The 27,806-nt window shown below is 45.2% G+C and overlaps 1 protein-coding gene and 2 long non-coding RNA genes across 5 annotated transcripts in view; 1 reads left to right on the forward strand and 2 right to left on the reverse strand.

Moving 5' to 3' along the window:
* LOC127000771 (RYamide receptor-like) overlaps positions 1–27,806 on the reverse strand; it is a 152,778-nt gene that overhangs the window by 62,481 nt on the left and 62,491 nt on the right. The gene's annotated exons all lie outside the window — the stretch shown is intronic.
* Positions 3,924–5,566, reverse strand: LOC127000774 (uncharacterized). Its single transcript, XR_007754500.1, has 2 exons — positions 4,513–5,566; positions 3,924–4,400 (listed from the first exon to the last, which is right to left on the reverse strand). It is a non-coding gene; the product is annotated as an uncharacterized LOC127000774 (long non-coding RNA).
* Positions 18,528–20,765, forward strand: LOC127000773 (uncharacterized). Its single transcript, XR_007754499.1, has 3 exons — positions 18,528–19,314; positions 19,574–20,243; positions 20,397–20,765. It is a non-coding gene; the product is annotated as an uncharacterized LOC127000773 (long non-coding RNA).

Here is a 27,806-nt window from a genome sequence, read left to right on the forward strand (position 1 = left end):
TCACAGTCTCCCCGTAGGCCAGGTAAAGCCCCACGCCTTCACTTTCCCTCTCGCTATATTAACGTCAACACCTGAAGCCTACCTGAGTTCACACCTGGCCGCGGGGTAGGAGGAGGGAAAGGGAGTGGGTACGGAGGTGATGGGGAGGGAGGAGGAAGGGGAGAAGTATATAGCAGACGAAGGGGATGCGTGGGAAGGGGGAAAGAGGGAGGTGACGGACGGGGGAAGAGGGGGGAAGGGGTTAAGAGGGGGAGAGGAGTAGACGGTGGAGGATAAGGGGGAGACAGAGGGGTGAGCAGGAGAGAAACAGAGGTAAGGGTCGCCGGCAGAAACTCTCGCTCCACTCACCCACGCTGATGTCCCGCTGCTGGGTGACACGTGGAGAGCCGGAAGCAGTTTCGAGACTCGCTTAAGCGGAGAGACGGTAAGTTGCGACACAAGGCCCGAGCGAAAGTTATACAAGGTCGACCAAGGGACTACCGCAGCAGGACAAGGGATAGGCAACGCAAAACCTTTTAATTAGATAAGGAGGGAGATAGATAAAGAACGAAGAAAGACTTATACGTATTGATGGGCGGCGGAGAAAGGGAAGGTTACGACACAAGACCCCGGCGAAGGTTATTTACAAGGGCGATCGAGGGAGTACCACCGTAGGACAAGAGAACTACACAATACGTTCTAATTGGATAATGAGATAGTTAAGTAATACGGGAAACGAAGAAAGACTTACTGATTGGCTGCGGAGAACGGGAAGGTCTTGACACGAGGCCCCGGCGTAGGTTATACAAGGGCGAACAAGGAATTACCGCCGAAGGACAAGGGATGGAACTACACAGAACGTTTTAATTACATAAGGCGTTAAGGGCGAAGAGAGAGAGAGAGAGAGAGAGAGAGAGAGAGAGAGAGAGAGAGAGAGAGAGAGAGAGAGAGAGACACGAAGGGAGGTAAAGACACGAAGAAAGTTACCAGTGCATTCAAATTCCTAAAGAGGGTTATACAAGGTCGCTCAAGGAGTTAACGCCGTCGGAGGAGAGTTTCAACTATACAAAACATTTTAATCACATAAGGAGCTAAGGACGAGGAGAGGAAGGAACGAATACACCCACACGCTGGTAAAGAGGATTATACACGCTATCTCAAGGCTTTTCCTGCTCAAGACCGCCGCGGACATGGGATTCAACTACACAATACGTTTTATTTATGTAAGGAGTAAGATAAATAGGGAATACATGGATACGAAAGACCAAGAAAGGGTTTAATTGTATAAGACCGCCGAAGACACAAGGGTTTCAACTCCACAAAACGATTTAATTAGATAAGAAGCTAAGGACGAAGAGAGGGCGAGAGGGAGAGAGACGAAGAGAGAGGAAGTAACCTGTACACACAAGCTGCCATAGACGGTTGTATAAGATCGCTGAAGACCGCCGCTGCAGCTTCACCAAACGTTTTAATTAGATAAGTGGGAAAGGAATACAAAGAGACGGAGAAAGGGAGGTACCAATACACACAAATAAGAAGACTGTACAAGATCACTAGCTCGAGGGGTCTCCTGCTCTTGACCGTCACTGGATAAATGATGTGTTGTATATACTTCGATAAGGAGGAAAGGAATACAGAGAAACGGAGAAAGGGAGGAACCAGTACACACATTGGTATAGAAGACTTTATAAGATCATTAGCTCGAGGGTTTTCCTGCTGAAGACGCCGCAGGATATATGTTGTTTTGTACTTCGATAAGGAGGAAAGGAAACAGACGAAGACACAGAGGTACCAATACACACAATACTGAAGAAGACTGTACAAGATCACTAGCTCGAGGGGTTTCCTGCTGAAGACGCCGCAGGATAAATGTTTTTGTGATGTACCTCGATAATGAGGAAAGGAAACAGAGACGAAGACAGGGAGGAACCAATACACACAATGCTGAAGAAGACTGTACAAGATCACTAGCTCGAGGGGTTTCCTGCTGAAGACGCCGCAGGATAAATGTTGTTGTGTTGTACCTCGATAATGAGGAAAGAAATATGTGAAGACGAAGAGAGAGAGGAATTAACACACACAAACTGCCAAGGAAGGATACACAAGACCAACAAAGAGTTTCACTGCAGAAGATCGCCGCCAGACAAGGGTTTCAACTCCACAAAAGTCATAATTAGATAAGGAGAAAGACAGACAAGGTATACATAGAGACGGAGAGTTATTAGAGGAACCAATACACACAAATTATCAAGGAAGGTTACACAAGACCAACAAAGGGTTCAACTGCAGAATACCGCCGCCAGGACAAGGGTTTCAGCTCCACAAAAGTCATAACTAGATAAGGAGTTCAGGAATACATAGATACAAAGAGAGGAGGTTACCAGTGCACACAAACTACCAAAGAAGGATACTCAAGACCAACAAAGGGTTCAACTGCAGAGGATCGCCGGAGGATAAGGATTTCAACTCCACAAAAGTCATAATTAGGTGAGGAGGAAGGTATGGAAAGGAATTTATACAGACAAAGAGAGGAAGTAACCGATAAGAGCAAGAACAGGAGGACATAACATAAGGAAGGAACGAGGGATGAAAGAGAAGAGGAGAGACATGAACGTAGAGAAAAAAATAGGAAAGGGTAAGAATAATGGAATGAGGAAATAGGAATAGGGGAACAGAGAAAAATATAGAGAAACAGAGAGGAATAGAAAGAAAGATGCCAGATAGATAGGAATTGAGAGAAATGGAATGGAATGGAATGAGGAAAAAGGAATAGGGGAATAGAGAAAAATAGAGAGAGAAACAGAGAGGAATAGAAAGAAAGATGCCAAATAGATAGGAATTGAGAGAAATGGAGATAGGAAAAGAGAGGAAGAGAAAGGAAGATGCCAACTGGGGATAGGATTAGAGAAAGAAATAGAGAGGAATAAAGAGGAAGATGCCAAATAGAGAGGAATAGAGATAGGGAAAGAGAGCGATGGAGAAATGAATAGAGAGAAAGATGCCAAATAGATAGGAATAAAGAGTAATAGAGATGGTAAAAGAGAGGGATAGAGAGAGGAATAGAGAAGAAGATGTTGAATATAGAGAAACAGAGATAGTATAAGAGAGGAAGAGGGAGGAAGATATCAACTAGAAATAGGATTAGAGAGAGAAATAGAGAGGAATAAAGAGGAATATGCCAAATAGAGAGGAATAGAGGTAGTAAAAGAGAGGGATAGAGATAGGAAAAGAAAGAAAGATGTTGAATATAGAGAAACAGAGATAGGAAAAGAGAGAAATAAAGAGAAATAAAGCGAAAAATGACAAAGAAAAAAGCAGATACCACTACACAAAAACTGCCGCAGAAGGTTGTACAAGACTAATCAGAAGCTAACTACCCATGACCTCCAACGCCCAAGACTTGAACTACGCATTACCACAATAGTTTTACATCCGATCAGGCCAATACGAACACAACAGACCGCTACCGAGAATGGCACAGGTAGGCAATATGCAAAGAGGCTTGAACCTCACCACAGGACCATCGCATTAGAGTTTCGTTTTCAGCGCTCCTCTTCTTTCTTGGTTCTTTTGTTTCTTCCCTTTCGCTATTCAATACCTTACAGCTTCTTATCTTTTCTTCGTTATTTTCCTTCCTGTTTTTCCTTCCTTTCTTTGTTACTTTTCCGCTCCTTCCTTTCTTTTCTTCGCTCCTTTCTTCTCCTTTTTCCTGCTTCTTATCTTTTCCTTTCTTTCGTCTCCCGCTTCTTGAATTTCCTTTTCTTCGCGGACTTTCTCTCTCTTTTCTCCGTTACTTTCCTTCCTGTTGAATCTTCTATTCTTTTTTTCGAGACTTTTATGCTCCTTCCTTCCTTTCTTCTCTCCTTTCTTCTCCCTTTCCCTGCTTCTTATCTTTTCCTTTCCTTCGCTTCCCGCCTCTTGAATTTCCTTTTCTTCGCGGACCGTTGTTTTTTTTCCTTCTCTTTCTTGTTTCTTGTGTTAATTCCCTTTCGTTCTTCAGTTCTTTTCAGCTTCTTATCTTTTCCTCTTCTTCGCTTCCCGTTTCTTTAATTTCCTTTTCTTTCTGTCTCTTCTTCGTTACTTTCCTCCCTGTTGTTCCTTCCTTTCTTCGTTACTTTTCCGCTCCTTCCTTTCTTTTCTTCGCTCCTTTCTTCTCCCTTGCCCTGCTTTTTTTTCTTCCTTATTTACTTCTTTCCTTCCTTGCTCCTTTCCTTTTCTTCGTTTCCCGCTCCTTTTCTTCTTTTTTTTTAATTTCCTTTACTTTTTTTTCCTCTCCTTTCCTTCCTTTCCTTCTCTTTTTCGCTTCCCGTTCCTCTCCTTTTTTAATCTCCTTTACTTCTTTTTTCCTCGCCTTTCCTTCCTTTCCTTCTCTTCCTCGCTTCCCGCTCCTTCCTATCTTTTCGCCTCTCCTTCATTCCTACCTTCCTTCTTTCCTTTCCTTTCTCCGCCCCTTTCCTTCTATTCCATCCCCCATTCCTTACTTCCCTCCTTCTCTTCACTTCCCTTTCCTTCCTATCTTATCACCTCTCCTACTTTCGTTCCTTCCTTTCCTCTCTCCGCCCCTTTCCTTCTATTCCTTCCTCCATTCCTTACTTCCCTCCTTCCTATCTTTTCACCTCTCCTTCATTCCTACTTTCGTTTCCTTGTTTCCTTTCTCCGCCCCTTTCCTTCTATTCCTTCCTCCATTCCTTACTTCCCTCCTTCTCTTCACTTCCTGCTCCTTCCCCTCTGAGTATTAACCCAACGCTTCTCTCAATAACTTCAACCTCTTACCTTCCACCCCGGCCCTTACTTAAACTAACTTCGCTCGCTTCATTACCTCTTAGTTCCCTTATTTCCCTCCCTCTCCCTCCCCGACCACTCCTGCATACTAAGGTTGGTGTTGTCAGACGCTCCTGGAACTCACATCGACTATTTCAACACGCTTTCTGGCTTTATATCTTAGTTTTTGTCTTTTTCCCAACCTTTCATGTCTTTCCCTATATCCATTTCTCTCCTTCCTTTCATCCCTCCTTTCCTTCCTTGTGTAATGGCCGCTTCCTGGTCTTCCTTTCTTACTCACTTTCTGCCTTTCTGTCTTAGTTTTTATCTTTTTCCCAGCCTTTCACGTCTTTTCCTACATCCATTTCTCTCCTCCTTTCTTTCATCCCTCCTTTCCTTCCTTGTGTAATGGCCGCTTCTTGGTCTTCCTTTCTTACTCACTTTCTGCCTTTCTATCTTAGTTTATCTCCTTTTCCCCTCCTTTCATGTCTTTCCCTACATCCATTTCTCTCCTTTCTTTCATCCCTCCTTTCCTTCCTTTTGTAATGGCCGCTTCTTGGTCTTCCTTTCTTCACTCCTTTTCTGCCTTCCTTCTATTTACTTTTTCCTCATCCTCTTTTTAACTTTTTTAACTTGTCATTTCATTCCTCTCCCCTATCACATCGCGCTTCCTTCGTTACGTTGTCCACCCCTTGTTCTTCTTTTTCCACACCTTTTTTTCCCTCAGAGCTTCCTCAAAAGAAAAAGAAAATGAATGAATAGCAGCGAGGGTCAATTTTGGAAGGAGAAAACAGCTTAATGACCTTTTTTTAGCATCATCTCTCTCTCTCTCGTCGGGGTGATCTTTCTGTAACTACTCTCAGTAATGACCCGAGTGATTAGCCGTGACCTGACTTGTCTCAAACTCGAATGGAACGCGGCGACGGAAGATGCAGAACTTTAACATTTCGCTTCGTTGGACTTCTGAATGACCGCCCCGCCAAACCCCTCCATTCCTCTCCTAACAGACTGCATCCCTCCTCGAACAGACTCTCCACTGACGACTAACCTGACTGACTGACTGATTGGGTGGTTGGGAGGGTAGCTGGCTGGCTGAATGACTGACTGGGTGGATGGCTGGCTGGGTGACTAACTGACTGGCTGGCTTGTTGAGTGGGTAGATGGCTGACTGACTGACCGATTGACTGACTGGCTTGTTGTGGTTGGCTAACTGACGGGCTGACTGACTGACTGACTGACTGACTGACTGACTGACTGACTGACTGGGTGGGTAGCTGGTTGACTGAATGACTGACTGGGTGGATGGCTGGCTTGCTGACTAACTGACTGATTGACTGACTGACTGACTGACTGGGTGGGTAGCTGGTTGGCTGAATGATTGACTGGGTGGATGGGTGGCCTGCTGACAAACTGACTGACTGACTGATTGACTGATGGACTGACTGACGGGCTTGTTGAGTGGGTAGATGGCTGACTGACTGACCTGTTGACTGGCTGGATTGCTGTGGTTGACTGACTGACTGACTGACTGACTGACTGACTGGTTGGCTGCCTGAATTAATTGGCTTGTGTGGATCAAATGGCTTGTAAGATTAATTAATTTTACGATAGAGATAAAAATCCTAACTAATTAACGACTGACTGACTGACTGACTGATGAACGGCCTAACACGGGTTTCACAGACCGAGTGACATCGTTGTTCGGTGATAACATTTTAACAAAGCGTCGAAGAAGGATGATAATTTGCCAGAGCATGTTTTGGACCTTTCCCTATTTTTGTCTTTGTGCTTTACTAACAAACACCGGCAATGACGTACGGGGCGGAGACAGTAGCCGCAAAGAAAACAAATGAGAGGAAGATGGAAGTAGCTGAAATGGGGACGCTGCGATGGATGTGTGGCGTGACTAGGAAGGACGGACTCAGAAACGCAATAATCAGAGGAACAGTGAAGGTGGTGGAGGTGTCGAAGAAGATGCAAGAAGCAGAGGCAAGAGGCATGTTTTGAGGCGAGTTGGAGAAAGTGACAAGAGAAGAATGCTGGAAATAGAGGTGAAGGGAAGAAGAAAGAGAGGAAGACCCAAGACGAGATGGAAGGAATGCATAGCAGCAGACATGAGAGAGAAGGGCCTGAACACCAACATGACAGGCGATAGAGGAACATGGAGGCGGCTCATCAAAAACAGCGACCCCGTATAAAGACGAGATAATAAGCTGGCGAAGAAAAGATTTACTAACAAAGACATAGATAGTTAATGCACTTAGAGGAGACACGTAATGATATAACCCGGGAAATCTTCTAGAATCAGCCTTCCTTTTGAAATTGACCTCTCTTTTGGCCACTTCTTAACTCTTCTTTTACAGGTAGTGTTCTTTTTTTTTTGCCCTTGAGCTGTTTCCTCTACTCTGAAAAAAATGACACGTCTCCTCCCTAAAACTGACCTCTGCTTGGACAACTCCTCTATATTTCTTTTTACAGCAGCGGTGATTAGCTTACTTTTTTTTCTTGTTTTTTTTTTCTTTGCCCTTCAACTGTTTCCTTTACTGTAATAAAAAAAAAATCACTACTTCATATTGTTAGTCTGGCTCAGTGGCTCCCAAACTTTTCCAGGCTATTACCCCCCTGGCTTCCAGGTGGATTCCTAGCCCCCCCCACACACACACACACAGGCGAACACGCATCTTTTATATATATATATATATATATATATATATATATATATATATATATATATATATATATATATATATATATATATATATATTTGGTATGCTTCATGTTGAAAACAACACCTGAGCTGAGCTTTGTCCCCTGTAGTCGTCTGCTGACTCTGTTCTCTTGGCGCCGTGCGTCACCGTTCGTGTTGTGTACAAAAGCAAACGTTCGGACCTTTGACTCCGACTTCGGACTGCGTAACAAAATAAAACTATGCATTCGTTTATAATTCTCATGTCAATTTTATTCACTATAAACTGCATACATGTTCCTTTACCTTAGTTAGTGTTTATGACATATTATGTAATTCAGATTTTGTAAAATATAAAGTTACTCATTAGCTGCTCCTAATGCCACCCTGCCGCCCCCCTACCGCCCCATTTTGCCTCACTGCCCCCCCATATCTTTCCACCGCCCCCAGGGGGGGGGAGGGGGGCGGTCCCGCCCACTTTGGGAACCACTGGCTAGCGCTAGCTGAACTGACCTACTATCTGACCCATTGACTAACTGACTGACTAACTAAACTATAACACAAAAATACTAACTCTATCTGACTGACTCACCTACTGACTATTTGACTGACCGACTGACTGACTGACTGACTGACTGACTGACTGACTGACTGGTTGACTGATGAAAAGGTGCTGTTTGTTCTACTCATCCTGCTTGAGTGGGAGAGAGAAGAAGGAGGAGGAGGAGGAGGAGGAGGAGGAGGAGGAGGAGGAGCAGGAGTAGGAGGAGAAGGAGGAGGAGGAGGAGGAGGAAGGGAGGAGGAAGAAATGCTCACAATTCTCCTCTTATCTCCTCCTCGCAGCGCCGAAATGTGTGTGTGTGTGTGTGTGTGTGTGTGTGTGTGTGTGTGTGTGTGTGTGTGTGTGTGTGTAATGGACCCTTACACTAGGACAAGCAGGTAGCATTAGTTAGACACAGTAGGCCTATTGTTCACTACCTCCTCTTCTCTCCTGGGTCTTATGTTCCTCTTCTTCATTTACATCCTCCTCCTCCTCCTCCTCCTCCTCCTCCTCCTACTCCGACTTCACTTTTCTTCTTTTCCTTCTCTTGCTAATGACTCCTCCTCTCTCGCCTCTTCCTTCTACTAATTCTGTCTTCCTCCTCCTCTTCCTCCTCCTAACTCTGAGTGACTCACCTACTGACTGACTGACTGACCGACTGACTGACTGACTGACTGACTGATGAAGAGGTGCTGTTTGTTCTACTCATCCTGCTTGAGTGGGAGAGAGGAGGATGAGGATGTTTATACAAGTTGGGACGCCCGAAGACCATATGACGTAATTTACTTAGATTTTCAGAAAGCGTTTGATAAAGTTCCTCACGTTAGGCTTATTTCAAAACTGCGTTCCCACGGTATTAACGACCATCTATGTGCGTGGATTCATGACTGGCTCACCAACAGAGAACAACGTGTAGTTCTTAACGGTGAAGCATCGGATTGGCAACCCGTCACCAGTGGCGTGCCCCAAGGTTCGGTCCTGGGGCCAACACTATTCATAATTTACGTGAACGACTTAGAAACTGATATCCTATCAAAAGCAGCCAAATTCGCCGACGACACCAAATTAGGAGGTACGGTAATGAACAGTCAAAGTTGCGAGAATATTCAATCAGACTTAATAAGACTTGCCGACTGGAGTGAAAAATGGCAAATGAGTTTTAACGTAGATAAATGTAAAGTAATGCACATAGGTGAAAAAAATCCTAACTTTAAATATCAGATTCAAGGACATGAGCTCAGCAAAGTAAAACAAGAAAAAGATCTTGGAGTCATTATCAGTAACACTCTTAAAATGAGTGATCAATGTTCTGCAGCGAGTAAAAAAGCCAATATGATGTTGGGATTAATATCAAGAAACTTTGATTATAAATCACCCGAACTTATGAAGAGATTATATTTAGCATTTGTAAGACCACACCTAGAATACGCCGTTCAGTTCTGGTCACCGAACTATATCAAAGATCAAGTTTTGCTAGAAAAGATACAGCGACGAGCAGCCAAACAAATTCCAGCGCTCCGAAACTTGCCATATGACGAGCGTTTAAAGCGTTTAAATATGTTTTCCCTAAAAAAGCGAAGGATAAGAGGGGACTTAATTGAAGTGTTCAAAATCCTTAATGGATTCGACAACATTAACCCAGATAGTCTATTTCAGAGAGACACCAACACAAGAACACGCAGCAACGGTATGACGTTAAAGGGAAACCGATGTAACACACGTGACCGGACAGATGACCGACGGACATTTCACCGACGGACATTTGGCCGACGGACATTTGGCCGACGGACATTTCACCGACGGACATTTGGCCGACTGACATTTCACCGACGGACATTTGGCCGAACTGACATTTCACCGACGGACATTTGGCCGACTGACATTTCACCGACGGACATTTGGCCGAACTGACATTTGGCCGACAGACATTTGGCCGAAGAGAATTGGATAAAAATTGTACGTGACAAAAGTTTAAATGATATCAATTGTAAGGAAATTTGTTAAAAAAGATTTATTATGAAATTTAAAGTTCGTACATATTTATAGGTAAAGGTAAAGTTGGGGGCATACGCTGTAGCAGCGCGTGGCCTCAGTGCTCATCTCCGTAACATTGGCCCTTGAGCCTGTGGTGGGAGGGAGCCCATTACCCCGGGACAGAGGGCCAGTGTGGCATCCGGGTTACCACAGTTTACCTTCCCCAGGTTTCCCCAGGAACCCATTTATCGACCAGCCCGAGAGGGAGGATGAACTGCTGAGTGAGCTGCACGCCGACTGCCCGGACCGGGATTCGAACCCGTGCCCACGGAGTAGAAGCCAGGCACGCTGAACACTAGACCACGGAGGCGTATTTAAAGATTGTGGGCAATTGCCCTTAAGAAATCAATTCTCTGATACTCATTATACTGCTCGGTGATAGACTTCAGTCTTGTGTTTAATAACTGGTGCTTCTTCTTTGGTTTTCTTATTTCTACTCCTGATACTACCTGCTCAGTTGTTAACTCCCAATCCGACTGCTCTTTTCTTAGCTTTGAAACTAGACGGCAAAGAGTGGGGCGGGTGATTGCCATTCACTGCTCAAACGCCCTGTGCCATACTTCTAGAGAGTTTGTTGTCCATGGAATGCCTTTTGTGGTTCTCTCTATTGTGTTCCACACACTGAGTTCAAACGCTGGTCTTCGTCGTCATCCACGTTGTATACCACTAATCCATGTCGCTTCAAAGCAACCAAGAAAGTCAGAGAGAGAAAAAAAAGCTTATTCATAAGTTTCATCATCTAGAGATGAGACAAAATCATCGAAGCTTTCAACAACATCACTAACTGACACAAATGCTAAACCTTAAACATATTTGAGTCAGTGCATTTTAGGGGTCATTACACCAAGCCTATAGTCCAAATCTTTGTATTCTTCTCCACAAACTCTCCCCAAAATGAAGAAAGCATCCATAAATGTTTGTGTTTGGGAAACATACAGAAATGATATTAAGAGCCGCCTTTTCATAATCAATGGTGACTGACACAGGATCAATACCTGATCTCACTTGTTTCAGGGTGTTAAAAATCAAGTCATAAGTTGCTTGTTTTTTGTTCTTGGCGATGCAGTACACTAAGGCAATAGTGTGGCTCTCATCTAGCATAACACATAATATTGTATACAGTTGAAAACCTAGTGGCGCTGAATCAAGAGATGTATTAAAAGAAACAAAAATAATTCCATTTCTCTTCGGCCAAATGTCTGTTGGCCAAATGTCAGTTCGGCCAAATGTCCGTTCGGCCAAATGTCAGTCGGCCAAATATCAGTTCGGCCAAATGTGCGTCGGTGAAATGTCCGTCGGCCAAATGTCCGTCAGTGAAATATCCGGGAACCGTAACACATTGGTGCGCAGAAGTTTTTTTCAATAATAGAGTCGTCGATCACTGGAATAGACTCCCACCGTCAGTAGTTAGCGCACAGAGTATCAGTAGCTTCAAGTCTTCATTGGATAAGATCTTCAGGGATATAAGATTATACTGACCCTTCATCACATGTTTTCAGACAGATTGCAGCAAGACCTCAACCTAAATCCATATTATTCTCCCCCACAACCTAGATTGCAAGTAGCGTAAGTTAACAATAGAGTAAAGCAACAGTTAATGTCCGCATGACAGGTGGAGTGAGGTGTGGGTGCAGTAAGGTGACAGGTTACTGGTGCGTGCCTAGTACCGCCGGTAAAACGAGGCTCAAGCCTCCACCTGTGCCCCTGAAACTACACCTCACCCATCGTGAGTATTAGGGGGGATTCTGGGGCTGCCTGTGTAGGCCACTCGGCTTCTTCAAGTCTCCCTGTGTTTCTTTCTATGTTTTTATGTTCTTATGTAATGAAGCCATTTTCCCCCACAGCTTAGGTTACCAGTAGTGTAAGTTAAGGGTAGTAATTTCCTCTTATTTCTCTCTTTACTGTAAAATTTCCATGTCCCTTTCTTCCTTAAAGGTACATGGTGTTCTCTTCAAGCTATTTCCTGCCGGCACGTTGCCGGAGGGAGAGGTGGGTGGGGAGGAGCCTTCATCTATTCTGTCCTGTCCTACCACACGTAGATTACTAGTAGTAGCGGTAGTAAACAGACACCCTCGCCACAGACCGATAGGTCTTCTGGTGTCTGTTCTTCCTATGTATTCCTCCTCCTCCAACTCCTCCTCTTCCTTCTCGTTCTCTTCTCCAGTTTCCAATTATAATTAGCATGATTTAACCGACTCTCATTACATTAAGTCTCTCTCTCTCTCTCTCTCTCTCTCTCTCTCTCTCTCTCTCTCTCGCGCGCGCGCGCTTTGTATGATGCAATAGAGTAAAAAAAAAAAGATATAAGATGGTGACCTCAATTTTGTAGCAGTCACCGCTCGAATCGCGTGTTCCTTCCCCTCAGTGACACAAGAAAATGGGGTGCTGCAGAGAGAGACTAAGATTCTCAGTGTTTTCATGTAATGTCCATCGTCACTGTGTCTGTCTTGTCGCGTCTTCATCGTTAACTTTCCTTGTATTCGTTTACCTTTGACTGTCCGTCCACGTTCTCTTGTTGTCCACCGTTACACATTGTTATACACATACACCAACACTTAAATGTTAACCTACACAAACAACATTCACACAAACGCATACCCACACAAACACCTTTTTTTTGTGTTGTGTTTGTCTCAATGACTTGTTGTATTTTTGTGCAATAAAGCAACCCTAACGGATACTGAGTTTCTTTATCCGTGAACCGACTAGCACTTATAACACTCGCTACCACCAACAATTGGTGACCCTGGAGTGTTGCTATGGTTCAAGGTGGCTTATAGCCGGTGCCGTTTTAAGGGCACTCTCTCCTAGAGTGGAGGACCTGGGCAGGGTAACTTGTCCATTCGTCCGCCCTCTCCTGGGGCAAAAATCCTCACCTCCATTCGGGGTTCGTGGGGCTGAGCACTCAGGTCGGAGAAACATTACGCCATAGGCGTAGTTGCCACCTTCAGGGTTTTCCCCCGCCCTCCCCTAGGCGCCTTCTGCGCCTTCCCCAGGCACCCTCTGTGCCTTCCCCAGGCACCCTCTGTGCGCCTCTTCCAGGCACCCTCTGTGCGCCTCTTCCAGGCACCCTCTGTGCGCCTCTTCCAGGTTCCCTCTGTGCGCCTCTTCTAGGCTCCCTCTGTGCGCCTCCTCCAGGCATCTTCAGCGCCCTTCAGGCATCTTTTGTGCCCCATGGTGCTTCTCCCGGCGCTCACCCACCCACCCCCACCCTTCCTCCTCCCTGCTTTTCTGCTGGTCCGGCGACTGAGACACGCACATCGTGTGACACACTACACAGACTCAGTGAACACTCAAACACAGTGCGACATATTACTGAGACACACAGTGCCACACACTCAGTGTACACGCCACACACAGACTCATTGTACACGCCATACAGACAGTGTATACGCCACCACACACCGCAGACTCAGTGTACACGCAAACACAGTGTGACACCCCACTGGGATTACTAGCTGCCCCCTGGATTAACCACCGCCTCCTGGATCTACCACCGCCCTCTTGGATTATCCTACACTTGTGGATCTATGTGTACAGTGCAGTGTGTCCAGCAACAGTTCAGTGCAGCAAGTCCCCAGCAACAGTTAGTGTCACAGTGTTCCCACTAAGTGTACAGTGTTGTTTTACAGTGCTTTCTTGGACACTGGTTCACTCCCCGGCCACTGAGGTCCCTAGCACGCGCCAGTGCCTATACTACACGCAGTTCGTTCTACTCTCACGGACTGCCGTGGCTCCTGGCCCGTTGTACGCCAGCGCCCTTGCCAACACCGTTCAACTTCACCATGTCTGACGACGACAATTCTTCCGCTGCGGCGGCGGTGTCCTTCAAAGCGCCGCCCTTCTGCTCACAGGACCCGTCCATATGGTTCTCGATTTTGGAGTGCGGATTCAAGACCGCCAAAATTACTAACAGCCTTACTCAGTACACTCACGCTGTTAGCCTCCTGCCCGCCGACGTCCTTCCACAAGTCTCTGACGTCATCGCCTCAGCCTACAACTCTGATCATGCCTATGAAGACCTGAAGACTGCCCTACTCCAACGCCTTCAGTCTTCTGTCGCCACCCGCCTCCGTGAACTCCTCTCCAAAGAAGAGTTGGGTAATGAGAAACCGACGGACCTCCTACGCCGCATGAAGCAGCTGCTCGGCGAAAAGTACCAGTCTTTCGACCCAGACCTGTTCAAACAGCTGTTTTACCAACGTCTGCCCCCTGCTGTCCAGCGCAGCCTCTTCAGCGTTAAGGACGACCTGAAGCCCGACGCCATTGCCAAGTTAGCAGACGAATTCATGGCAACTCTACCTGGACCGGTAACTTCCTCAGTGTCTTCCGTCGTCTCCGAAAGGACCACTCAATTTGACGAACTCGTCAAGCAAGTCTCCCTGCTCGCGACGAAAGTCACCTCTCTTGAGGAGCGGCTCGATCGCCGCCGCTCTCGCTCCCCCACTCCTCACCGACGTCGGCGCCGCTCCCGTTCGAAAAGCCCAGGACTCTGCTGGTACCACAAAACTTCGGCGAGAAAGCTACAGGTGTACCACCCCGTGCACTTACAAGGCGTCAAACTCCAGGACGAGCACTAGTGCAGCATAGCGCTCGTCATCAACCCTCAGCGCTGCTCCACCTTCATGATTGCCGTTCCAACACAAAGTTCCTGATTGACACCGGCGCTGATGTCAGTATAATCCCAGCAACCGCCAGTCAGCGAACTCTACCTCCACTCTTGCACCTGTACGCCGCCAACGGTACCAAAATACCTGTCTACTCGCGACACACCATGCAAGTGGACCTTTACCTACGACGTTGCTTCGAATGGACCTTCTACGTCGGGAACGTCTCGCAGGCAATCCTCGGAGCTGACTTCCTAAGGCACTTCAACCTCTTAGTCGACGTCAAAGGACGGAGGTTGGTTGACCCGCTCACTTCCATCTTCTCCAATGCTCAACCAGCACCAGGTGACAGCTCGCAACTTGCCGTCGTTCACAAGGACCACCAGTTCGCCGCCCTGCTCAAGTCCTTTCCCACGCTGACACAGCCCTATTCAGCCAGCCTGCCCGTCAAGCACCACGTTACGCATCACATAGAGACTACAGGACCTCCAGTACACGCCAAGGCCCGTCGCTTAGCTCCTGAACGCTACCGTCAAGCCAAGGCCGAGTTCGAGTCCCTGTTGCGTCAAGGTATTGTACGGCCCAGTAGCAGCAACTGGTCATCAGCCCTCCACGTCGTCCCCAAGAAGAACGGCGACATACGTCCCTGTGGAGACTACCGAGCCCTTAACTCGCGCACTAAGATGGACAGATACCCGGTGCCAAACATCCAGGAATTCTCGTCTCAACTTGCTGGTTCCACCATCTTTTCACGTGTGGACCTCGTCAAGGCCTTTCACCAGATTCCAGTCCATCCTGACGACATACCGAAGACTGCCGTCATCACGCCCTTCGGTCTCTTTGAATACGTCAGGATGCCGTTTGGACTCATGAATGCGGCCCAGACCTTTCAACGCTTCATCGACGAAGTTCTCCGCGGCTTACCCTTCTGCTTCGCCTACATAGACGATCTACTCATCGCTAGCCCGGATGAAGCCTCTCACAAACAGCACCTTCACCAAGTCCTCACCCGCTTGCAAGACTACGGAGTACAGATCAACGTGGACAAGTCTGAGTTCGGTGTTACTTCCCTCACCTTCCTTGGCCACACTGTTACTCCAGAGGGATCGCTCCACTCAACTCAAGGACTGAAGCCATCCAGCAGTTCCCGAAGCCGTCCACCCAGCGCCAACTCAAGGAATTCCTGGGTATGGTTAACTTCTACAACCGCTTCGTCCCACACTGCTCCCTTATGCTCCAGCCCCTCTACGCCATGGTGAAGCCCTGCAAGCGTGGCCAGTCTGTCACTCTCGCCTGGACTCCGAACGCTGACGCCGCCTTTCTCGCTGCTAAGAAGGCTCTCAGCGACACAGTCATGTTGTCCTTCCCTGCCCATGACGCGGAGATCTCGATTGCAACAGACGCCTCCGACACTGGGACTGGTGCTGTCCTTCAACAGTTCGTCGACAACGCCTGGAAGCCGATCGCCTTCTTCTCCCGTAAGCTCTCCAAGTCTGAAGCCAAGTACAGCGCTTACGACCGGGAACTTCTCGCCATCTTCAAGGCTGTCAAACGTTTCCGCTACTTCATTGAAGGCCGGCGTTTCCACGTGTTCACCGACCACAAGCCCCTCACTACAACTTTCCTGAGGAACAAAGACTCTTATACACCACGTCAACTCCGCCACATGGACTACATCTCGCAGTTCACCACTGACATCCGGTATATCAAAGGTGCAGACAACGCTCCAGCTGACGCCCTCTCCCGCAACATTACCGCTGTGACGTCCTCTTCACTTGATTACGCCGCCATAGCCGCCGATCAGTCCGGCGACGCAGAGCTGGAGAGGCTTCTGAACAACCCGGCGCTTAAAGTGAAGAAAATCACACTCCCAGGCACCAAGGTCACTCTCTACGCTGACGTCTCTACGGCCACCATCCGTCCCTACCTGCCACAGCGACACCGCTACCAGGCCTTCCGTCAGCTTCACGACCTCTCTCATCCTGGCATTCGAGCCTCGCAGCGCTTGATGACGTCCGCTTCATTTGGGAGGAATTAACAAAGACGTCAGACTATGGACCAAAACCTGCACTGACTGCCAAGCCTCCAAGGTGACGCGACACACACACTCTCCACCCGGCACCTTCACGCCCGTCACGGAGAGGTTCGACCATGTCCACATCGACCTTGTTGGTCCCCTGCCGCACTCCGCAGGCCACCGCTACATCCTCACCTGCGTGGATCGTTTCACACGCTGGCCTGAGGCCGCCCCCATCGCTGACATCACTACGGACGCCGTCGCCCACGCCTTCATTGCTACTTGGGTCTCCAGGTTCGGCGTCCCTCTCAGCCTCACCTCAGACCGCGGCGGCCAGTTCGAGGCTAACGTGTGGAACAAAGTCATGACCCTCCTTGGCATCCGCCGCTACAGAACGTCAAGTTACCACCCGCAGGCTAACGGCATGGTCGAGCGCTTCCATCGGCAGCTGAAATCCTCCCTCATGGCATCCACCCAACGCGACAACTGGTCCCTGGCTCTTCCCTTGGTCCTCCTCGGCATCAGGTCCTCCCTGAAGGAAGACCTGCACCACTCCTCGGCTGAACTAGTGTACGGCACCAACCTCCGGCTCCCAGGCGAACGTCTGGCGCCCACACCTGACACCGCCCCCTGCGGCGTCCAGGACTTCGCCGCCCGCCTCAAAGGTGCCATGAGGAGCCTCCAGCCGGTGCAGCCTCGCTCTTCCCCGAAGAAGACCTTCGTCAATCAGGACCTCGACACCTGCACCCACGTCTTCGTGCGCGTGGATGCCGTTCGGCGGCCCTTGCAGCAGCCCTACCAAGGACCCTACCGCGTCCTGAGACGGACCAGAAAGACTGTCACGATAGACAGACTGGGTTCTCAGGACGCGGTCTCCGTAGACAGGGTCAAGCCGGCTTACCTACTGGCCCCAGACCAGGCGCCCCATCTCTCCGTCGCCGAAACAACACCATCTGCACCACTCCGCACCAGGAAGATATCGTTCCTTCTATGAAGTCACTGGGGGGGAATATCTGTAGCAGTCACCGCTCGAATCGCGTGTTCCTTCCCCTCAGTGACACAAGAAAATGGGGTGCTGCAGAGAGAGACTAAGATTCTCAGTGTTTTCATGTAATGTCCATCGTCACTGTGTCTGTCTTGTCGCGTCTTCATCGTTAACTTTCCTTGTATTCGTTTACCTTTGACTGTCCGTCCACGTTCTCTTGTTGTCCACCGTTACACATTGTTATACACATACACCAACACTTAAATGTTAACCTACACAAACAACATTCACACAAACGCATACCCACACAAACACTTTTTTTTTGTGTTGTGTTTGTCTTAATGACTTGTTGTATTTTTGTGCAATAAAGCAACCCTAACGGATACTGAGTTTCTTTATCCGTGAACTGACTAGCACAAAAAGCAACCACCAACAATTTTACAACCACTTAAGACCAGTTAACACACACACACGCACACACACACTTCAGGACCAGTTGCTTGAGTTGAGAGAGAGAGAGAGAGAGAGAGAGAGAGAGAGAGAGAGAGAGAGAGAGAGAGAGAGAGAGAGAGAGAGAGAGAGAGAGAGTATATACCCCCGTACTTTTATCACATTCATAATTTCATAACTACCTTAATAATAATGTGATAAAAAATAATAATAGTAATTTCATATTTTTTGATGCCTCCAGAAATCAAATCATATTTCACCATATTTCTAATGACTTTTTTTTTTATTAAATTTTCCCCTACTCTCTCTCTCTCTCTTTCTCTCTCTCTCTCTCTCTCTCTCTCTCTCTCTCTCTCTCTCTCTCTCTCTCTCTCTCTCTCTCTCTCTCACTTTCTGTCTCCCGTGGCGGTACTAGTGAAATCCTGAGGTCTTCTTTCTCAACAAAATCCTCCTCCTCCTCTCTCCTCCTCCTCCTCCTCCTCCTCGCCTGCGGTAACTTCAAAGTCGCATTATTTTATCTTATCCTCTTCCTGCTGTTCTTCCTCTGACGTATTTCAGAGGCATGACGCAGGTGCACACACACACACACACACACACACACACACACACACACACACACACACACACACACACACACACGCACACGTATTCAGAATGTCAAGTCAATATGTCGCAGGTGAAAATAGATAAGAGATGAATAGATAGATAGATTTGCATGATTGACAGACAGGTGCGTGTAGATTAGTTAACTGAAGGACAGGTATGAGGAGGGGTAAGGTGTGTGGTCAGACAGGTGTTCAGCGTGTTAAGTAGACAGGTAGATAGATAAACAGGTAATGATTCTTAGTAGGTACATTATAGACAGGTGGACAGGTATAAGAATTGGTTGTTGAGGTTAGGAACAGGTTAGGAGACATTACGAAAGACAGGTGTAAGAGAGAAAGGTAAATCTATAGGTAGGTTAGAATAGGTCACGAAACGGAAGTGATTAGAGAAAATAAATGGGTTAGGAAGCAATATGATAAAAAAGTGTAAAATTGCAAGGTAAATCCATAGGTAGGGTGGGTAGATAGGTAAGCCTTAAGGTAATCCAGCTCTAGTATAGGCAGGTAAATGGGTGAGGAGGTGGTTTAGGTTAGGTTAAGTTAGGTCAGGTGTTAGATAGAAAGGCAAATTCATAGGTAGGTAAGGTACGTAGGTAGGTAAGCTTTAAGGTAATCCAGCTCTAGAATAGGCAGGTAAATGGGTGAGGAGGTGGTTTAGGTTAGGTTAAGTTAGGTCAGGTGTTAGATAGAAAGGCAAATTCATAGATAGGTTAGGTAAGTAGGTAGGTAAGCTTTAAGGTAATCCAGCTCTAGAATAGGCAGGTAAATGGATGAGGAGGTTAGGTTAGGTTAGATTAAGTTAGGTCAGGTGTTAGCTAGAAAGGCAAATTCATAGGTAGGTTAGGTAAGTAGGTAGGTAAGCTTTACGGTAATCCAGCTCTAGAATAGGCAGGTAAATGGGTTAGGAGGTTAGTTAGGTTAATTTAAGTTAGGTCAGGTGTTAGATAGAAAGGTAAATCCATAGGTAGGTTAGGTAAGTAGGTAGGTAAGCTTTAAGGTAATCCAGCTCTAGAATTGGCAGGTAAATCTGTGAGGAGGTGGGCTAGATTAGGTTAAGTTAGGTCAGGTGTTAGATAGTAGAGTAGGTAAGGTTTAATGTTAGGTAGTGCTAGATTTGAGAGGAAAAAGTGTTGTCAGGTGGGTTGGGTTATGTTAATTTGGACATGTTAGTTGACAGGTTAGGAAGCATTACGAAAAACAGGTTAAAAACAGAAGGGTAAATCTAGAGGTAGGTTAGGTAAGGTTAGGGCTAGGCAGTGCTAGAGTTAACAGGTAAGTGAGTGTGGAGGTTAGTTAGGTTAGGTTAAGTTAGGTCATGTGTTAGATGGAAAGGTAAAGTCATAGGTAGGTTAGGTATGGTCGGGTAGGTAAGGTTTAATGTTAGATAGTGCTAGAACAGACAGGAAGAAGGGTTGCCAGGTGGGTTAGGTTAGGTTAAGTTAGGTCAGGTGTTAGATAGAAAGATAAATTCAAAGGTAGGTTAGGTATAGTCGGATAGGTAAGGTTTAATGTTAGATAGTGCTAGAATAGACTGGAAAAAGTTTTGCCAGGTGGGCTGGGTTAGGTTGATATAGACATGTTAGTTGATAGGTTAGGAAGTATTAGGAAAAACAGGTTAAAAACAAAGGTAAATCCAGGGGTAGGCTAGGTAAGGCTGGGCAGCGCGAGAGTAAACAGGTAAATGGGTGAGCAGGTTTTTTTGATAGGTTAGTTAATAGGTTTTTTTGATAGGTTAGTTGATAGGTTAGGAAGTATTAGGAAAAACAGGTTAAAAACAGAAAGGTAAATCCAGGGGTAGGTTAGGTAAGGCTGGGCAGCGCGAGAGTAAACAGGTAAACGAGTGAGCAGGTTTTTTAATAGGTGAAGGGAGGGTTAGGGTTGTCAGGGGAGGCGCAGGTTATGGCAGGTGAATAAACTAAACATGAAGCTGGGAAAGGTTGATAAAGGTAAATATGGCGACAGGTGAGTGAGTGGCTGTAATTAAATTTGTAGGCAGGTGTGCTGGTGACATGGAGCAAATAGGCTGATAGGTGTTTGGGACTGACGAGGTCATTTTGTAGGTTGTTTTACAGGTGAGACAGGTGAAAGGTACTATAGGGTTTGTTACATTAACCCCACCTAATATCGCTGTCCATGAATTTATCTAGTTTTTTTTGACAATTGTATTGTGGTGGCACTCACCACTGCTAAGCTATTTTCCACTCATCCACCACCCTGTTAGTTTAGTAAACAATTTTTGCCTATGTCCTGTTGAAATCTGAATTTATTTTTAAATCCGTTACTGTGTCCTACCTACCCTTCTTCCAACAAAACCTTATGAATGTCTCCCTTATTAAAGCCCTTCATCCATTTATAAACCTCGATCATTAATGAATAATGAATGAATTAATGAATACTGAGTCATACATTACTTTCATTATTTTTATTATTATTATTATTATTATTATTATTATTATTATTATTATTATTATTATTATTATTATTATTATTATTATTATTATTATTATTATTATTATTGGGGTTCATGAAAGAGCATCAAGGGAGAAGATAATATAGACCGAAACAGAAGAAGGAAAAAAAAAAAACACAGATATGACAGATAGTGACAGTAAAGTGAAGAGAATGAATGAAAATGACAGTAAAAAAAAGGTAAATTAACAATACGTAAAGAGAATATAAGACAAGTAAATTAAGAAGAAGAAGAATTGACAGTGAAGAGAAAAGAAGACTGACAGTAAAGTGAAGTAGAAGAATTGACAGGAAAGTAAAGATACAATAAAAAAGTGAATAAAGTAAGAAAAGTTGACAGTAAAGAGAATAAAAAAAAACATTGACGGTAAAGAAAGAATAATTGACAGGAAAGTAAACAGAATAAAAGAAAGTGACGGTTGAGTGACAGTAAAGTGAGGAGAAGAATTGACGGAAAAATAAAGATAATAAAAAAGTGAGTAAAGTAAGAAAAGTTGACAGTAAAGAGAATAAAAAAAAAACATTGACGGTAAAGGAAGAATAATTGACAGGAAAGTAAATAAAATAAAAAGTAAATGACAATAACGTAAGAAAAAACAAAAAAATAACTTGGGTACAGAACTAATCACCTAATGCCCTTTAACTGGTGGGCGGCGGTGACTTTAGCTTCGAACATATCAATATCAACGTGGAAAACAATCTCATGTGGGAATGAACTCGGTTAGGGATAATGAACTCTTGTTAAATGGAGAGGAAAATTAGATGATGGATGAGCGGATGATGGTCTGGATGAGGAGGTGAATAAGAGGGAGGAGGAAAAGCTTGTGGCTGGCTGGAGATTTTAATTAAGGTAAGTGGACAGGTGAGGTGAGTGAACAGGTGAATTAGGGCGTTAGTTTTTAAAGAGAGTATGAAGGAAGGAAAAGGAGAGGTTTGACGGATCCGTGAAACCTGTAATAAAGACTGATAGGCGGCAGGTAAGGTTGTTGAAGAGGTAAATTAGGCAGGTAAGGTTAATAAGCAGGTGAATTAGGTGGGTATTATTAGTAGGTAGGAAGGGAGGAAGAGACGAGGAGTTGGTGGATATGTGAAGGTTGTAATTAAGACTGATAGGCAGGTAAGGTTATTGTACAGGTAAATTAGGCATGTAAGGTTAATAAGCAGGTTAATTAGGTGGTTATTATTAGGTGGTATGAAGGGAGGAAGAAAAGATAGTTGGTAAATTTGCGAAGGTTGTAATAAAGACTGATAGGCAGGTAAGGTTATTGAACAGGTAAATTAGGCATGAAAGGTTATTTTTGTGATTATCTTTTTTAGTAGGTGCGAAGGGAGGAAGAGACGAAGAGTTGGTAAATTTGTGAAGGTTATAATTAAGACCGATAGGCAGGTAAGGTTTCTGAACAGGTGAACTAGATAGGTATTTTCAAGGAATTATTTAGTAGTTAGGTATTATTTGGCCCGCCCTAAAGCTTACCTAACCTAACCTAACCTACCCATGGCATTACCTTCATTTTGCACCTGAGTCGTAATGCTTACTAACCTATTAAGGCAGGTAAAGTTATGGAACAGGTAAAGTAGATAGGTATTTTCAAGGTATTTTTTGGAAGGCAGGTATTATTTTCACCCTAAAGCATGCATGACCTAATGTAACTTACTTTTTACCTTTCTTGGTCTTTCTATTTTACATCTGTGTCGTATTACTTCCCAACCTCCTAATAAGCTAACCCCTCCCTTCACTGGTAAGTCTTCTGGTAACTCCATTATTTTATTTTCAAGGCATTATTTAATAGTTAGGTATTATTTGGCCCACCCCAAAGCTTACCTAACCTAACCTAAGCTACCTATGGCTTACCTTTCTATGTTGCACCTGAGCCGTAATGCTCGTAATTAAGACCAATAGGCAGGTAAGTTTTTTGAACAGGTAAACTAGATAGGTATTTTCAAGGCATTATTTAGTCGTTAGGTATTATTTGGCCCACCCTAAAGCTTACTTAACCTAACCTAACCTACCTAAGCCATTACCTTCATTTTGCACCTGAGTCGCTCTTGATCTTTAGGCGGCTTCGAGGGCAGTGAATGAAGTGACGCCCTGGACGACACTCCATTCAAAGCTCTCGTAGTGGACAGGTTTACCAGAAGACTTACCAACGACAGGTCTTGTACGCGGCATGATGAATCCGGCTCCGGGAAGACGAACGGGTTGATAAAGGTGTGGTTTGTTTTACGCAAGAGATAGGGAGTTGGGAGTATACACTAAAGCTGCGCGTGGCCTCGGTGCTCATCTCCGTCACAGAACGTTATTAAGAGGTGGTGATATCAGAAATTTCATTTGGTACGTATAATATAGGAAGACGGAAGGATTGAGAGAAGAGTGTATAATGTTTTACTCAAGAGAAAGTGAGTTGGGAGTACATACTAAAGCTGCGCGTGGCCTCGGTGCTCATCTCCGTCACAGAACGTTATTAAGAGGTGGTGATATCAGTATAATATAGGAAGACGGAAGGATTGAGAGAAGAGTGTATAATTTTTAATGAGAGTGATATCAGGAATTTCACTTGGAACGTATAATATAGGAAGACGGAAGGATTGAGAGAAGAGTGTATAATGTTTTACGCAAGAGATAGTGAGTTGGGAGTACACACTAACGCTGCGCTCGACCTCGGTGTGTCAGGGAATGCTACTAAATTAGAGATGATGAAGTCTTTTCTCTGGATACATGTTAATTAGGAGGTGGTAGAAGCAGGGGTGTGAGGTCGGAGTCGGAGTCGGAAAATTTTAACTTCGACTCCACACTCCTGGGTAAGAGAGTGTGTTTTGTTTTAGGATGGGAGCACACGCCAGAACCAGCACGTGTCCTCTGCGCACATCTTTGTCACTGAAGGTTACTAAATAGGAGGAGGTGGTGCATTTTCCTTTGGTACGTGTAAACTTGGACGACAGAAGTGTTGACCATCGAGTGTGTTTTGTTTTCCGTAGAAGATAGTGAGTTGGGCGCATACGCTAAAGGTTTCTAAATTAAAGATGATGAGACAGTTTTCTGGAGTACGTGTAGAGTATAAAGGCGATGATAAGAGTCGATAAGAGTCTGGCTGCACGTGGAGATCATGCAGGAGGAGTGAGTGGAAAGACAGTGGTGGCATTGATCAGGCGCGGGGAGGCAGGTGTGATTATGTAACGTCATGATTATTATGGGGATGACAGGCAGGTAAGCGGGCAGGTGTGGTGGTTAGGCAGTATCAAGGTTACGGGATACAGACAGACACAGACACACAGATAAGTAGATTGAATTCAGATTAGACAGAGACACCGATAGGGAGATTAAGTTCAGGTCAGACAGACGGACAGACAGACAGACAGATAGACAGACAGGCAGATAGGAAGATAAAGTTCAGGTTAGACAGACAGACAGATGAACAGACAGACAGACAGACAGATAGGAAGATAAAGTTCAGGTTAGACAGACAGACAGATGAACAGACAGACAGACAGACAGACAGGAAGATAAAGTTCAGGTTAGACAAACAGACAGATGAACAGACAGACAAAGACAGACAGACAGACAGACAGATAGGAAGATAAAGTTCAGGTTAGACAGACATACACATAAGTAGATTGAATTCAGATAAGATAGACAGACAGACACCGATAGGGAGATTACGTTCAGGTCAGACAGACAGACAGACAGACAGGAAGATAAAATTCAGGTTAGACAAACAGACAGATGAACAGACAGACAGACAGAAAGATAGGAAGATAAAGTTCAGGTTAGACAGACAGACAGACAAATGAACAGACAGACAGAGAGGGAGATAAAGTTCACGCGTGTTCTGAATATTTTACATTAACAGGGCAAACAAGTAGTCAGGTATAACTTTCAATCAGGGAAACAGACACAGTAATTAATTTTGATATATATGTGAAGATAAAGTTGAGGTGTGTGGTCCTTTGTGATCTACGGTAACAGGGCAAGCAGGCAGATTAACAGACAACCAGGTATAGTTTATTAAAGGTAAACAGGTAACTGATAGATGTTCAAATGTAAAAACTTTCTCTGATTCTAATTTCAACAGGTAGGCAGAAAGGTAACTCAAACCCAAGCCTACGTAAACAAAAAAAAAGGATCGTTTTACAAGATATTTCGCCGCCCAAGAACACATATTTAACTAGGCTTTCGTAGGAGTTGTGGTAATTTCCAGGGGTAGTTTTATGACCCTGGTGGTAGTTTGACCTTTCCTCTGTACCGTGAACCTAAAGAAACACTCATTAGAACCCGACTGACCCCCTCTTTGACCTTTAGAAATAGCTGATTTAAGAAGCGAAAGTGTCTTAGTATACCTAGATCTCTCGCTTCTAACATCGACTATTTCTAAACGTCAAAGAGGGGATCAATCGGGTTCTAATGAGTGTTTCTTTAGGTTCACGGTACAGAAGAAGGATCTAACTACCACCAGGGTCATAAAACTACTTCTGGAAATGCCCAAAACTCCTACGAAAGCCTTGTCAAATATGTGAACTTTGGCGACGAAAGTTTTAGTAATACGGCCATATAGCTGGTATTACGACACTTTGCCTTCTCACATCAGCTATATCTAAAGGTCAAAGGGGGGATCAATCAGGTTATAATGAGTGTTTTGTTATGCTCAGGGCACAGAGGAAGGATCTAACTACCACCAGGGTCATGAAACTACTTCTGGAAATACCCAAAACTCCTACGAAAGCCTGTGAACTTTGGCGACGAATTGTTTAGTAATACGACTCTTTAAAGCAACTGTTATGTCCCGCTCTGAAAGGCAGTGGAGTGAGTTACGTTACACAGTTATCAGGGGGTAAAATGTTAGCTCAGCGGGGTTCGGAGTTGGCAGACGTAACAAAACCAGAAGGGAAGAACAAAAGAAAACCAGAACAAGTATATATAACTTCGCCCTAACCCAACAAACACACACCACAACCACCTTCCCATGTACAAAGTTTAGCAAGGAGGCAGGTGAGCAGGGCAGCAGGTACGGATATCACCTTAAACTGATTACAGGTGGGAAGGGAAGAGAGGCGAGTTAATGAGGTAAACAAAATAAGGTGGAACGATTATAATTGAAAGCATGGAGGGAAGGGAGGGCATCTTTAAGGCAAATGGAGGAAGGGAGAGAGGGAAGGGAAGGCAAGGCAAGGCAAGGCAAGGGAAGGGAAGGGAAGGGAAGGGAAGGGAAGGAAAGGGAAGGGAAGGGAAGGGAAGGAGAGATGCTGGTAGTAGTGGTGGGACCTGGAATGTTTGTTAAGATATTTGAGGAAGGGACAAGGAGAGAGAGAGAGAGAGAGAGAGAGAGAGAGAGAGAGAGAGAGAGAGAGAGGACCTGGAATGTTTGGTCACTCCCAAGATGAGAGAGAGAGAGAGAGAGAGAGAGAGAGAGAGAGAGAGAGAGAGAGAGAGAGAGAGAGAGAGAGAGAGAGAGAGAGAGAGAGAGAGAGAGAGATGATTATGTGTGCTTTGAGGGAGATGGGACGAGACAAAAAAAAAGAGAGAGAGAGAGAGAGAGAGAGAGAGAGAGAGAGAGAGAGAGAGAGATGCTGGTAGTAGTGGTGGGACTTAGAATGAGAGAAGAGAGAGAGGAGAGAGAGAGAGAGAGAGAGAGAGAGAGAGAGAGAGAGAGAGAGAGAGAGAGAGAGAGAGAGAGAGAGAGAGAGAGAGAGAGAGACCCATGTATCCATCTAATCAGCCAGCCAGTCAGTCAGTCAGTCAGTCACCCAACCAGTCAACCATGCATCTAACCAGTCAGTTCTCCATTCATCCACTCAGTCACTCATCCATTCATCCAGTCATCTAGTCACTCATTCATATAGTCAGTCACTCATCCATTCATCCAGTCATCTAGTCATTCAGTCATTCAGTAATCCGCCCAGCCAGTCATTCACTCAGTCAGCCATTCGTTCACCCATGTATCAGGGACGTAATTTCTCTACTAATTTATCTCCCGGTTGTCAGTGTCCCCCCTCGTTGTAAGGGGCTTCCGTGAATGACATGAACCGTGGCAGAGTAAAACGAGATTTGTGTTTGACAGTGACGAGAGGGGAACGATAAGCAAGCAGATAGACCCGGTACTCTCGCCTCGCTGGTTGTTGTAGGTTTTGATTTTGAGAGAAGGGAACAAACAGGGTTAGATAATTATTATGTCATGGGGCCATCAGACAGGCAGATAGACACACAAGCAGATGAACAGACATACTGGCAGGCAACTAGGCATTTAGACAGACATTCAGATAGGTAGACAAAGTAATGGATAGGTAGGCATGCAGACAGGTAGATAGGTAGATAGAGTTATATTAGAGGGCAGGAGTCAATGATAGAAAATAATATGAAAAAAAATAGTTAAAGATGATAGACTAACTGAGAAAGTAATCAACAGGTGGCCAGGTGAATTCTCAGGTAGGTAGGTAGATAGGTAGATAGAGCTAAATTAGAGGGCAGGAGTTAATGATAGGAAATAATATGAAAAAAATAGATAAAAATGATAGACTAACAGACAAACTAATCAACAGGTGCCCAGGTAAAGTCTCAGGTAGGTAGATAGATAAGTAGACTTAGAGAGGCAGACAACCAGACAACCAAACTAACTGACAGATATGCTGGTCGACAAACTAATAGACAAACTATCTAATATGCATACAGGCAGACTAGAG

Source organism: Eriocheir sinensis, chromosome 19 (genome assembly GCF_024679095.1).
Source record: "Eriocheir sinensis breed Jianghai 21 chromosome 19, ASM2467909v1, whole genome shotgun sequence".
Classification (NCBI taxonomy): domain Eukaryota; kingdom Metazoa; phylum Arthropoda; class Malacostraca; order Decapoda; family Varunidae; genus Eriocheir; species Eriocheir sinensis.